The 13596-nt window shown below is 43.5% G+C and overlaps 1 long non-coding RNA gene across 4 annotated transcripts in view; it reads right to left on the bottom strand.

Moving 5' to 3' along the window:
- Positions 1 to 13459, bottom strand: part of LOC140620085 (uncharacterized) — a 30296-nt gene extending 16837 nt beyond the window's left edge. The window contains exons 1-4 of one of the 4 annotated variants that reach the window (XR_012019824.1): positions 12463 to 13459; positions 10625 to 10679; positions 3835 to 4049; positions 2459 to 2751 (exon numbers count right to left, since the gene is read on the bottom strand). This is a non-coding gene — a long non-coding RNA (uncharacterized lncRNA). The remainder of the gene's footprint in view (positions 1 to 2458; positions 2752 to 3834; positions 4050 to 10624; positions 10680 to 12462) is intronic. The other 3 variants (XR_012019823.1, XR_012019826.1, XR_012019825.1) reach the window with 3 other exon arrangements.
- Positions 13460 to 13596: the final 137 nt, after the last annotated feature.

Below are 13596 nucleotides of genomic sequence, written 5' to 3'. Positions count from 1 at the left end.
TTCTTATACTACACACAAAAATAAATTCAAAATGGATGAAAGATCTAAATGTGAGACAGGAATCCATCAAAATCCTGGAGAAGACAGGCAGCAACCTCTTTGACCTCAGCCACAGCAATTTCTTGCAAGACACATTTCTGGAGGCAAGGAAAACAAAAGCAAAAATGAACTGTTGAGACTTCATCAAGATAAAAAGCTTCTGCACAGCAAAGGAAACAGTCAACAAAAACCAAAAGACAACCTACAGAATGGGAGAAGGTATGTGCAAATGACTTATCAGATAAAGGGCTAGTATCCAAAATCTATAAAGAACTTAGCAAACTCAACACCCAAAAAAACAAAAAAAATCCATTCAAGAAATGAGCAGAAGACATGAACAGACATTTATCCAAAGAAAACATACAAATGGCCAATGGACACATGAAAAAACGCTCGACATCACTCAGCATTGGAAATAGAAATCAAAACCACAATGAGATACCACCTTACACCAGTCAGAATGGCTAAATTTAACAACTTGGGAAACAACAGATGTTGGCGAGGATGTGGAGAAAGGGAAACCCTCTTGCACTGTTGGTGGGAATGTGGACTGGTGCAGCCACTCTGGAAAACAGTATGGAGGTCCAAAAAAGGTTAAAAATAGAACTTCCGTAGGATCTAGCAATTGTACTAGTAGGTATTTACCCAAAGGATACAAAACATAGTGATCCCAAGGGGCACCTGCACCCCAATGTTTACAGCAGCAGTGTCCACAGAAGCCAAACTATGGAAGGAGCCCAGAGGTCCATCGACAGATGAATAGATAAAGATGCGGCAAATATATACATATGTATATATGTACACACACACACATACACACACATACTGGAATACTCCTCAGCCACCAGAAAGAACAAAATCTTGTCATTTCCAACTACGTGGATGGAACTGGAGGGTATTACGCTAAGTGAAATAAGTCAGTCAGAAACAAAACAGATGAACATAGGGGAAGGGAAGGAAAAATAAAATAAGAAGAAAATAGAGAGGGAGGCAAACCATAAGAGACTCTTAACTCTAGGAAACAAACTGAGGTTGTTGGAGGGGAGGTAGGTAGGGAGATGGGGTACCTGGGTGATGGGCATGAAGGAAGGCACTTGATGTAATGAGCACTGGCATTATATGCAGCTGATGAATTACTAAATTCTACCCCGTAACTATTAAAAAAAAAAAAAAAGAATACGAAAGAATGCTGTACCGGATGTTCAAGACTCTTTAAGATTTCATGCCCCTTTAAAGAAGTTGAAATTTGAAACTTTGAAACTGTGGGTAACGCATTATAGGTGTGATGTATGCAAAAAAGAGACAGCAAAGATCCCCAGTGAGGGCACCAGGACCGAAGAAAAGGCTTTGGCCTTATGTCAAAATATTGGTTAGTAGGGGTGCCTGGCTGGCTCAGTTGGTAGAGTGTGGGACTCTTGATCCTAGGGTTGAGTTCAAGCCCCACGTTGGGCACAGGGTTTACATATATATGTAAATATTGAAAATATTGTCAATATTTAAAAACTGACAAATAAATGACGTGTGTTTTAAGTTAAAATGTTTAAAGTAAAAAAGTTTATAGGAAAGGATATTAAGAGTAATTCTAAAACTATGAAAAGATGCTCATCTTCACTTGTTTTTTTTAGGGGGGGAGGAGAGGGTCAGAGGGAGATAGAGAATCCATATTACAAAAGATTTATTTATTGGAGACAGGGAGAACAGGCAAGGAAGGGGAGGGGCGGAGGGAGAGGGAAAGAGAGAGAATCCTCAAGCAGGAAACCCTGAGGTCATGTCTGAGCCGAAATCAAGAGTTGGATGCTTAACTGACTGAGCCACCTAGGTGCCCCTCATCTTTACTCTTAATAAGAGAAATGCAAATTAAAACTAAACTGAAATACTACTTTTTTTTACTTATTCAATTGGTAAAAATGCCCAAACTTTTGGCAAGGCTGCTGCAGAGAACTGGGTTCTCCCACTGCTAGTAGTAGTGCAAAATGCCGTAAATCTTATGAGGAGAATTGAGCAGCGTCTATCAAAAACATAATTTTGACCCAGAAATTCTACTTCTGGGAATTTATTTAGGCCTTTGCATGCAAAAATAGTGCACAAAGCTAATAATTTAAGCACTGGTGTCACAGGCAATGAATAGAGAAAAACAAGTGTCTACCACTAGAAGACTGGTTAAATTAACCAGTATGTGCTAATAAAAAAAGGATGAAACTCACTATGAACTTCTATGGAAATATCTAAGGGAAATTATGATCATGTGAACAAAACATACTATCTTTTATGTAAGAAGTTGCAGGGAGAGAATGAAATCTATATTCCTATTTGCATTATTATCTGCATGAATAAAGGAAAGGATGCTGTATTAGTTATTTATGTCCCTATAACAAATTACCTGAAACCTTAATGGATTAAGACAACTGATATTTAATACCTCATATGGTTTTTGAGGGCCAGGGGTCAGGAAGTGGCTTTGCTGGGTGGCTCTGGGTGGCTCTGGCACAGTGTCTCTCCTGCAGCCACAGGGAAGTTGTCAGCTGGGGCGCGGCCGTCGGCAGGGGCTGCACATCCACTTCCAAGCTCACCCGTGACTGCTGGCAGGCAGGCAGGAGGCTTGGGTTCTTTGCCGCACGGGCCTCTCCCTGGGGCTGCTCACACACCCAGCTGCAGGTGACGGGTGAGGTGTGGGTGGGGATCCCAAGATGGTGAGTGCAGACCTTGTAGCACCTAAACTCAGAGGTGGAACATCATTCTCGTTAGAAGCAAATCCAGCTCATGCTCATGGGGAGAGAAATCGAAGCCTAGTCTCTTGAAGAAAGGAGTATTCCAGAATTGGTGGACATAGTTTTTAAACTGCCATGGAGCATGGTTAATGAAGGGTCATGGGAGAGTGAGGAGAGGGGCAGATACGGAATGGGTTGGAGAATTTCACCGCTATCTTTAATCGTGGTAAAATATACATAACAAAATTTATCATCTTAACCGCATACAGCTCTGCATCAAGTCTATTCACGTTGTTGTGCAGCCATCACCACCAACCACCTCCAGAAGTCTTGTCATTTTGCAAACTCGAACCCTGTACCCATCGGAGGATAACTGCCCCCTCCTTCCCTACAGCCCTGGAAACCACCATTCTTTCTATCTCTGTGGATTTGACTTCTCCCAGGTACTTTATGTAAGAGGAATCATACAGTTCGTGTCCTTTTGTGACTGACTTATTTCACTTAACCTAACGTCCATATTATAGCATGTGTCAGAATTTCCTTCCTTTTTAAGGCCGAATAGTATTCCATTGTAGGTATATACCATATTTTTTATCCAGTCATTAATCAGTGAACATGTGGTTTGCTTCTACCCTTTGGCTATCATGAATGATGCTATGAACATCTGTGTAAATAGCTCTTTGAGTCCTCACTTGTGTATTTTTATATTAAATTTTTTTAAATCTCTTTGAGTCCTCACTTAGGTATTTTTATATTTAAATTTTTTTAGGGATCCCTGGGTGGCGCAGCGGTTTGGCGCCTGCCTTTGGCCCGGGGCCCGGGATCGAATCCCACGTCAGGCTCCCAGTGCATGGAGCCTGCTTCTCCCTCTGCCTCTGTCTCTGCCTCTCTCTCTCTCTGTGACTATCATAAATAAATAAAAACAAAAAAAATTAAAAAAAAATAAATTTTTTTAGACCATGGAAATTGCATTCATAATCAGTTGTTACATATCAAACAACCCTAAAACTTGATGACTTATAACAACAATGACTTCTTATTTCTCCTGGTTCTATGGGTTGGCTGGGTTGTTCTTCTGCTTGTTTACCTGGCCTCGGTCACATGGTAGCGTTCTGCTGATATGATGGGCCCAGAGGTCCAAGCTGGCCTCATTCACACGGCTGTCAGTTGGTCTTGGCTCTCGTTTTCCTCCCTGTGACCTCTTACCCTCTAGTAGGTTAGACCAACTTCCTCACATAGAAGACTCGGAGACGTGTTCGAGACAGGGAAAGTGGAAGCTGCAAGGTTTCTGAGGCTTACACTCTGGAATTGCATAATGTAATTTCTGTTATCTTCTATTGGTCAAAGCAAATGTCAAAGACAGCTCAGATTTCAGATAGAGAAAGACAAACACCACATGATTTCACTTCTATGTAGAATCTAAAAAAACAAAACAAAAAAACCCCCAAGCAAACAACAGCAAAAAAAAAAACCCAAACAGACTCAAACACAGAGAACAAACTGGTGGTTGCCAGAGGAGAGGTCGATGGGGGGGAATGGGTGAAACAGATAAAGGGGACTAAGAGGTGCAAACTTCCAGGCATAAAACAAATGAATCACAGAGATGGAAAGGATGGCATAGGAAATAAAACCGATAATATTGTAATAATGTTGTTTGGTGACAGATGGTGGCTACCTTTACTGTGGAGGAACTGATTAATGTATAGAATCGTTGAATTAAAAAAAAAGAAAGAATCGTTGAATTATGTTGTTGTACAACTGAAACTAATGCAACACTGAATGTTAACTGTGCTTCAAAAAAACCCCCCAAAACCCCAGCTCAGCTTCAGGGGGTGGGGAACAGACTCCACCTCTTGATGAGAATAGCTGTAAGAAACCTGTGGCCATATTCAGGGGGACATGGGTGGCTCAGTCGGTTAAGTGTTCAACTCTGGTCAGGATCTTAGGGTCCTGGGATCAAGCCCCAAGTTGGGTTCTGTGCTCAGTGTGGAGTCTGCTTGAGATTCTCTTTCTCTCTCCCTGCCCAGCCCTTCCTGCATTATGCTTTCTCTCGCTAAAAAATAAATAAAATCTTAAAAAAAAAAATCTGTGGCCTTATTTAATCTACCATAGAACATATTACTTATTCCAAAATATTAAAAATGTCTATAAGTAAATCTTAACGATATGGGAAAACTCATATTTTAGTAAGCAGAGAGCAGCACCGTATACGAATCATGATTTATATCTTTACCACCATTGTCTCCTGGCTTCCCAGCAGCCCTCCCCCCATGACTCTATTTTCAGGTTTTTTCCTATTTCCACTAGAGATAATGGCTCAACTCAAAATGCTTAAATAGTAAGGAAAATAGATTATTTCACATAACAGAGAGGAAGGCAGCTCCAACGGCCGAAAACGCACTGACTTGCTAATGTCAGCAGGTCCCCAAAGCCAGGTCAGCATTTCAGCCAGATGCTCACTAGCCAGATGCTAGTCTCCCTCATGGCCCCACCATGGCTGCTCCAGCTGGAAGTGGCACATTCAAAACTGCCAACATCTAGAGGAAGAAGAGGTATGCATCTTCTTTGTGTCTCTGCCCCCTCATCTCTTCATGTGGAGGAATTTTAGACACACAGAAAAGCTGAGAGCAGTACAATGATGAACCATATCCCCGCTACCTAGATTCAACAATTGACAACCTTTTGCCACAGGCCACGATTGCTCAATCTCTCTCCTTCACTCTTTTTCCTACAGCATTTGAAATTAAGTTGCAGACATCATGACACTGTACCCCTATAGGATTCAGCCTATATTTCCTTTTTTTTTTTTTTAAAAAAAAAGATTTTATTTATTTTTTTAAGAGAGACAGCAAGGCTGAGTGGGGGTATGCTGGGGGGAGGAGGGGCATAGGGAGAAGGCCAAGCAGACTCTCTGCTGGGCGTGAAGCTCGACACTGACGTCAGGCTGGATCCTAGGACCCCGGGATCACAACTGAGCCAGTCAGATGCTTAACCGACTGAGCCATCCACGTGCCCCATCAGCCTATGTTGACTAAGAATGTCTCCTACAGATCCACAATAACAGCTCACTTAAGAAAAATTAACGGTGATTCCCTAGTATCACCTAATATTCAGTCCAGGTTAGAATTTCCTCAGTAGCCCCTAAAATGTATTTTATTACTTATCTTTTTACAACCAGAATCCAATCAAGTTTATACACTGTGTTTGGTTTTAGGTTTCTCTGGTCCCTTTTAATTTAGAGCATGCCCTCAACTTGCTTCTCATGGCATTGTGTTTTTCTTTTGAATTATTCTGGTGTATTTCCTTATGATGCCATTCATTTTGTTCCTCTGGTCTTTGCATTTCTCGTGAACTTCAAAATTAGATTTAGACGCTTACTTAGATTTATGTTAAACTTCTGGCAAGAATATTTCGTAAGTGGCTTATTGTACCTTTATTAGCGAGGCGAATTTCTCAGAAGCCCCATGGGAGACTTTTTCCTAAGTGCCGTTGGCCAGAGCAGGGACACATGCACTGCCCTGGACCAATCACTGCCAAGGGAAGTGCAAACACCATGCTCGGGCACTCAGAAGATGTACCTCTGTGGGCGGAGTGGTGCCTGGCTCCTCGAAGGCAGGAAGGTGGATACAGGTATGAAAAGGGTTCTGCAGGTGGATGAAGCAGGAGGCTCCCTTTCCCTGACCCCTTCCATGCACCAGCAAGTTCCACTGGCGGGACCCTTCACCGTGGATACCCACCCACTTTTCTCCACCTCCCTCCACCACTGCACTGCTCCCAGTCTCCAACGGTGCTGGCCCAGGCTCCTGCCATTAGCTCCCAGCCAGTCTCCCCACGTCCAGAGACACCAGAGCTGTCTTTTAAAATCTAAGTTGGATTTCAAAGTCTGCCAAACCCCTGCTTTAATCCCTTTGAGGGCTTCCTTGTGCACTTAAGACAAAATCCTCACATCTCGACCTGGCCTACAACACATCACATCACTTGGCTCCTGCCTACCTCTCCACCTTCACTTGGCCCAACCTCCTGCACATTCAGTAAATGCCAGCGACACAGGCATTCACTCTTTGAATGTACCGGACCTTTTGCTGATTCAGGGTTCGTGCACACGCAGTTCTGTCTTGTGGAACACCATTCCCTTTGCCTGGTAGCAGAAGACAGAGTCGTTATGGGCTTGGATTGCATTCCCCCTAAATGCATATGAAGTCCTACCTCCAGCTCCTCAAAAGGGGACTGTTATTTAGAGTCAGGGTGTGCAAAGATGTAATTAAGGAAAAATGAGGTCACTAGGATGTGTCCTCATCCAAAGACTGGTGTCCTTATAAAAGATAATATTAGGACATAGACGCAGAGGAAAGAGCACATAAAGTCACAGGGAGAAGGGGGCTATTTACAAGTCAGGGAGAGAAGCTCCGAAGAAATCAACCCTGCTGACAATTTGATCTTGGACATCTAGGCTCTACAAGCGTAAGGAAATACAAGTCTGTAGTTTAAGCCACCCAGTCTGTGGCTCTTTATTATGGCTGCCCATGCAAACCAAACCAGTGGTTAAGCAGGTTGATTCTGGAGCAGCCTTCCTACATGGAAATCTTGCCTCTGCCAGTCACTAGCTGAGTAATTCGGGGCAACTTACCCTTTTCATGCCTTGGTTTCCTTTTCTGTAAAGTGTGGATGGTAACAACGGCACCAGCACAGTGCCAACCCTCCAGTTTGCCCCAGACGGAGGGGTTTCCCAGGATGCTGGACTTGCAGTTCTAAAACCTCAACAGTCACCCTAAAGCAAGTATCACCCTAGAAGAACGCCCGCTGCTTGGTAAGCACTAAGTAGCAAATGTCATCACTATGATTATTAATTACATTTTCAGATCTCAGCTTCACTATCACTTTCTCTGAGATAGTTTCCTGACTCCATAATCTGGATTAGGACTCCCTGTTAAACTCTTTCATAGTGTAAGGTTCTTTCTTTGTTAGGGGTACCTCACTGAACCCAGAATGAGAATATCCATTCTAATTTTCAATAACCATAGGTACTCTTGATTTCTAACTGGGCACAGGGCTGACTGGAATAAAACCTACTTCCCAGTTTCCCTTGTAGAAAACCAAATTCTGACCAATGGGGTATGGGCAGATGTGATATGTGCAAATTTTGGGGTGTTCCCTTAAAGCAGAAACTTCTTTCTTTAAAAAGATTTATTTATATATATATTTATATATAATATAATTATATATTTAAAGTTTTTTAAAAAACTTATTTATATATATAAGAGAGAGCATGCAAGAGAAAGCGAGTGCATGCGCAGCGGGGAGGGGCACAGAGGGAGAAGGAGAGAGAAACTCCAAGCAGACTCTGAGCTCAGTGTGGAGCCTGACGTGGGGCTTCATCTCATGATCCTAAAATCATGACCTGAGCCAAGACCAAGACTCAGAGGATCAACCAACTGCACCACCTAGGCACCCCAGGTAGGAGGTTCTCAACCTAGAGAAGCTGTCGATAGAATTCCCGGAGCCTGTGAATCAGAATGGGAAAAAAAAAATCACATCTGTAGTTTCATGAACTGCTAACTGAAGTTTAGCATTTGTTTTATTTATGCATAAAGGCAACAAGGCACAGAAATATTAGCAGGGACTGTGATCCTGTCACCGAATGAAATCACAGACGTTTCCTTACCACCTAACCACTTTGCATATATCTAATACATTGTTTATGTTCAGTGCCACGATGAAATTTGGTATCAGACTGACTGAAAGTCTCATTAGTTAATGCTTAAAGAAGCACACACTTTGCTAAATGCCATGGCACAAAAATGACTTCTCTTTTAAAGAGAAGGGCGTCTTGCTCCTTATCCTTTCACTCTTGGGATTGGTGCCATGTGGAACTACTAGAGGGACGTCTCGGAAACACAGGCGAGGGCTACACTCCTCACGTGGCGGGATGACCAGACTGAAAGGGCCTAGGTCTCCCCCATCTCCATGCAGCCTGAGACTGCTTACACCCAAACTGCTACTTGACAGAGGAATGAATGTTTATCTTGTTTACATCACTGCTATTTTGTGTCTTTATTTGAGCAGCTGAATTTATATCCTTGTTAACACAATAGCAGTTATCACATTTTATAATTATATATTTATTTGAAGTGATTTTTTGGGTAAATGTCTTTATCTACTACTAAAGAATACGCTCTTTGAGGACACGGAGCATGTCTGTTGGCTCACTCTGGAATCCTGGTAAACTGGTACGTTGTAGGAACAGAGTGGACTTTCAATAAATGTTTTATTTTTATTTTATTTTTTAAAAGATTTTATTTATTCATGAAAGACACAGAGAGAGAGAGAGAGAGAAAGAGAGAGAGAGAGAGAGAGGCAGAGACACAGGCAGAGCAAGAAGCAGGCTGCATGCAGGGAGCCTGACGTGGGACTAGATCCTGGGTCTCCAGGATCAGGCCCTGGGCTGAAGGCGGTGTTAAACCGCTGTGCCACCGGGGCTGCCCCCAATAAATGTTTTAAAATGAATGAAATAATAGCACAATGTTTATAACCATGTTTGGCTATTCAAGTAATACTATACATGCAATATTTATAAGCAAAAAAGCCTATGCATAGAAAAAAAGGTTAGATCTAATACCAAAATGTAAACAGTAACTGTTTGAATTACTCGTTTTATCATGTTTCCTACATATATATGTATACTTTTTATCCTTTAATTATATATTTTATATATATATGTATTCTTTAATTATATATATCATTAAAGGAAATCTGGAAAACATAGGCAAATGTGTGTATATATGTGTGTGTGTGTGTGTGTGTGTGTATGTACATATGTATAAAATGAAAAATAGGCAGCCCCAGTGGCACAGCGGTTTAGCGCCGCCTTCAGCCCAGGGCCTGATCCTGGAGACCCGGGATCTAGTCCCACGTCGGGCTCCCTGCATGGAGCCTGCTTCTCCTCTGCCTGCATCTCTGCCTCTCTTTCTGTGTCTCTCATGAATAAATAAAATCTCAAAGACAAAAATAAAATGAAAAACATGTAAGAAGACAAAATGGACTAAGACGTCAGTTGATCCCTGAGGGCCTTGGAGAAGGAGGAGAAAGGGTGTGGAGTATTCTTATCCTGGGAGGTTTAACCAGCTATGATCTGGTGTAGACCGTCTCAGGCCCTTTATGTGCTCAAGGTGTCGTGTAAATGCCAAAAAGCCAGCCTGACTCGTAACATAAGGAGTGAAACTCACTTTTTGACAAAGGGCATGGAAAAAATAAGAGGAGGAGTAATAATCTGGAACAGTAAGACATAACTCTTTAAAATTTAGCAGTCAACCATAGGACAGTCTTTTTGGGCTTGGAAAGAAATGTTATTGTATTTCATCTATAATTTCACAGATGGGACAGTTATAATCGCCAGGGAGCACATACTCTCCATCTGTGTAATTATAGATGAAATACAACAACTAATACAATAGCTAAGGCCAAGTTAACAAATTGTGCTCTGTGGTCATTTATTTGTAAGTGTTAATTTTGGGGTTAAGCACTGAGCTTTTGCCTTGATTGTAACCTTGACTGAATAAAAGTATTTATATATTTCAAATACATTGGTTTTGATACCAAGTAATTAGACTAAGGAACTATTTCATGTGCTCACAATTCTAAAAAAAATTAATTTCAAGATTAGCAAATAATAGATGTTCTTATCTATGTTAGTTGGTGGAAGTGTATCATCCATAGCATAATTTTAAAAAGTCCTTAATTTTTCCTCTATTGCCATTAATTGGACTTCTGCCGTAAAGTTTATAAATCTACAGGCTCATAACACCTTTAGCACACATTACTTTGATTTGCATTAATTTGTGATTACTAGGCATGGTAGTTTTCAATACAGACTGACTGACCTGGAAATAAGGAAACAAATGAGGTAGGTCCATCAGAAAGATGTGAAACTAGGTACTGGAAACAAAATGGAAGAGAAGTTAATAACACCTAATGGTAGTTGTTAAATTTTTAACAAAATTGTATAATCATGACTCTCAGATATAAAATGAACACATGTCAAAAAATTCATTTAAAGGGCACCTAGCTGGCAGTCAGTAGAGCGTGAGACTTGGGGTTGTATGAGCCCCATGTTGGGTGTAGAGATTAGTTAAAAATAAAATCTTTTTTCTTAAACATTTATTTATTTATTGGGGGGGGGGAGAGAGAAAGAGGGAGGGGGAGAGAGAGAACACGAGCAGGAGGGGCAGAGGGAGAGGGAAAGAGAATCTCAAGCAGACACCATGCTCAGTGGAGCTAATCCAGGGCTTGATCCCTGAGGTCACATGAGCTGAAATCAAAAGTCAGGTGCTGGAATCCCTGGGTGGCGCAGCGGTTTGGCGCCTGCCTTTGGCCCAGGGCGCGATCCTGGAGACCCAGGATCGAATCCCACGTCAGGTTCCCGGTGCATGCAGCCTGCTTCTCCCTCTGCCTGTGTCTCTGCCTCTCTCTCTCTCTCACTGTGTGCCTATCATAAATAAATAAAAGTTTAAGAAAAAAGAAAACCCCATTGCCTATTCAGAAAAAAAAAAAAAAGGTCAGATGCTTAACTGTGGCACACCAAGCACTCCAAAAATAAAATCTTAAAATTGTTTTTTCATTTAACTCATTAATCAATGTGAGAACCAGTAAGATGTTGCCACCAATTCAAAGAGGTAATCAAAGGACCAGACTACATAGGCAGTTAGGAATGCTTAAGTAAATCTGCTTTAACAGATGCAAAACTGGTGAAACCGGCCAATATCCACAGAACAAAAATCAACAGAATCCCTACAAACATAATTTGCATATTTATGGACAAGAATTATTTGCATTATTGTCAATATCCAGTAACTTACGGAATTGTAAAATAGCTCAAAGATGATGAAAGGCAGTAAGACCCCACAGAATCAGATAACCTGAATAATGTCTAGCTCCCCACTGGGACACCCAGCAATCCTTTTATTTTTTTTGAGAGGAGAGAGAGTGCATGGGAGGACAAGGGTGGCCTAGGGGCAAGGGGGCAGAGGGAGAGGGAGAGAATCTGAAGCAGGCTCTATGCTTAGAATGGAGGCCAATGTGGGGCTCAATCTCACAACCCTGAGATCAGGACCTGAGCTGAAATCAGGAGTTAAATACCTAATGGACTGAGTCACTAAGGCATGCCATTTTTGTTCCTTTTAAATATTTTCTTCTTTTTTTTAAAGATTTTATTTATTTATTCATGAGAGACACAGAGAGAGAGAGAGAGAGAGAGAGGCAGAGACACAGGCAGAGGGAGAAGCAGGCCCCATGCAGGGAGCCTGACCTGGGACTCCGGGATCACAGCCTGGGCTGAAGGCTGCGTTAAACTGCTGAGCCACCTGGGCTGCCCTAAATAGTCTTTCTTAATGTTTTCCCTACATAGCTGTTAAATGACTTCTGTTAAATGCTATTTATGGGCAGACACATGAGGAGGTGCCTTAAATATATTAGCTTATTTAATTCTCCTAAGAACTTTAGGGGGTAGGATTTATTATTATTTCCATTTCGTAGAGGAGGAATCTGAGGCTCAAGAAAAGGTAAATCGGTCACCGAAGGTCAGAGATAATAGGAGAGATAGTGGGAGGTGGAGCCAGGGACTGAATCCAGGTTTCCCATCAGCTGTGAAGCCACAGATGTGAGCCTGTGAAGGTAAAAAAAAAAAAAAAAAAAAAAGAATGGATCTGACCAATTTTATTACATTAGGAAGAGGGCAAAGGGAAGGATGACTGCCAAGTGTTCCCTCTGGTTGTGAGAGGAGGAATAGTGTCCATGTAAATAAAGAGACCAACAAGGGGAATTAGTTTGACTTGGTTTGCAGACAGGTTGACTTTGAAGTAATGGGAAGATGTCCAGATGGAAAAGTCCAGCTGGGCAGGAGATCAGAATTGGAGATGCACAGGAGTGATTTTTTTTTTCCTCTTATGGATCAGGTTTAAATTGTGGTATTGAAAACACTGGTGTGTGTCCATCAGGGCGGAAGGACAGAAGCTCAGAGAGAAAAGAGTTTGATGCGGGAGGAACTGAGGCCCTGCACAGGCTGCAGAGAGGCAGTCTCGGGGCCAGTCTCAAGCAGGTGACCGGACTATCCAGCCGGTAGGTCCAGGTAACGGGGTCCAGTCCTTCGGGCTTAGGGAGCTGGGGGCTGAGAAGCAAAGGGAGGCCGCATGGCGGAGGGAGGGGCCGATGCAATGCGCAGCGCAGACTGTCAGGCAAGCAAGGTCACGACCAGGTGCGCCCTCCAGCAAGCACCCGTCGGGCGGCCGCGTGCTCGTCCAAACGTGCGGGCAGGTGTCCCCGGGATGCAGACGCGGGCAGGGACGGCGGGGCCAGGGCAGCTCTTGGCGACCAGACCCGCCTCAATACTCCAAGGGCGGCGGCTCGGAGGGCAAAGGAGGCTCCCCCCATGCGGCCCATACCTGAAAGCTGTAAGGTAAGGTAGTAAGCCGGCGGGGAAACACTGTCTCTCCTCCTACCTTGATGGATACAGTTTCAGAAGGCCCTGGAGGAAGGCGGAGAGCGCGGGCGGGCGGGCGGGGTCTCCCTGGAGCCATGCAGCCCGGAGCCGCACTGGAGCGCAGCCCCGGAGCCCTGCAGCCCTGCAGCCCTGCAGCTCTGCAGCCCGGAGCCGCGGCGGCCGCGCAGACGCACTGGAGCGCAGCCCTGGAGCTCAGTAGCCCAGAGCCGCGGCGGCCGCGCAGACGCACTGGAGCGCAGGCCTGGAGCCTAGCAACCCGGAGCCGCGGCGGCCGCGCAGACGCACTGGAGCGCAGGCCTGGAGCCTAGCAACCCGGAGCCGCGGCGGCCGCGCAGACGCACTGGAGCGCATTCCTGG

This window comes from Canis lupus, chromosome 28 (assembly GCF_048164855.1).
Source record: "Canis lupus baileyi chromosome 28, mCanLup2.hap1, whole genome shotgun sequence".
Taxonomy (NCBI): domain Eukaryota; kingdom Metazoa; phylum Chordata; class Mammalia; order Carnivora; family Canidae; genus Canis; species Canis lupus.
Note: the sequence above shows the minus strand (reverse complement) of the source record. Positions and strands in the feature narration are given on the sequence as shown.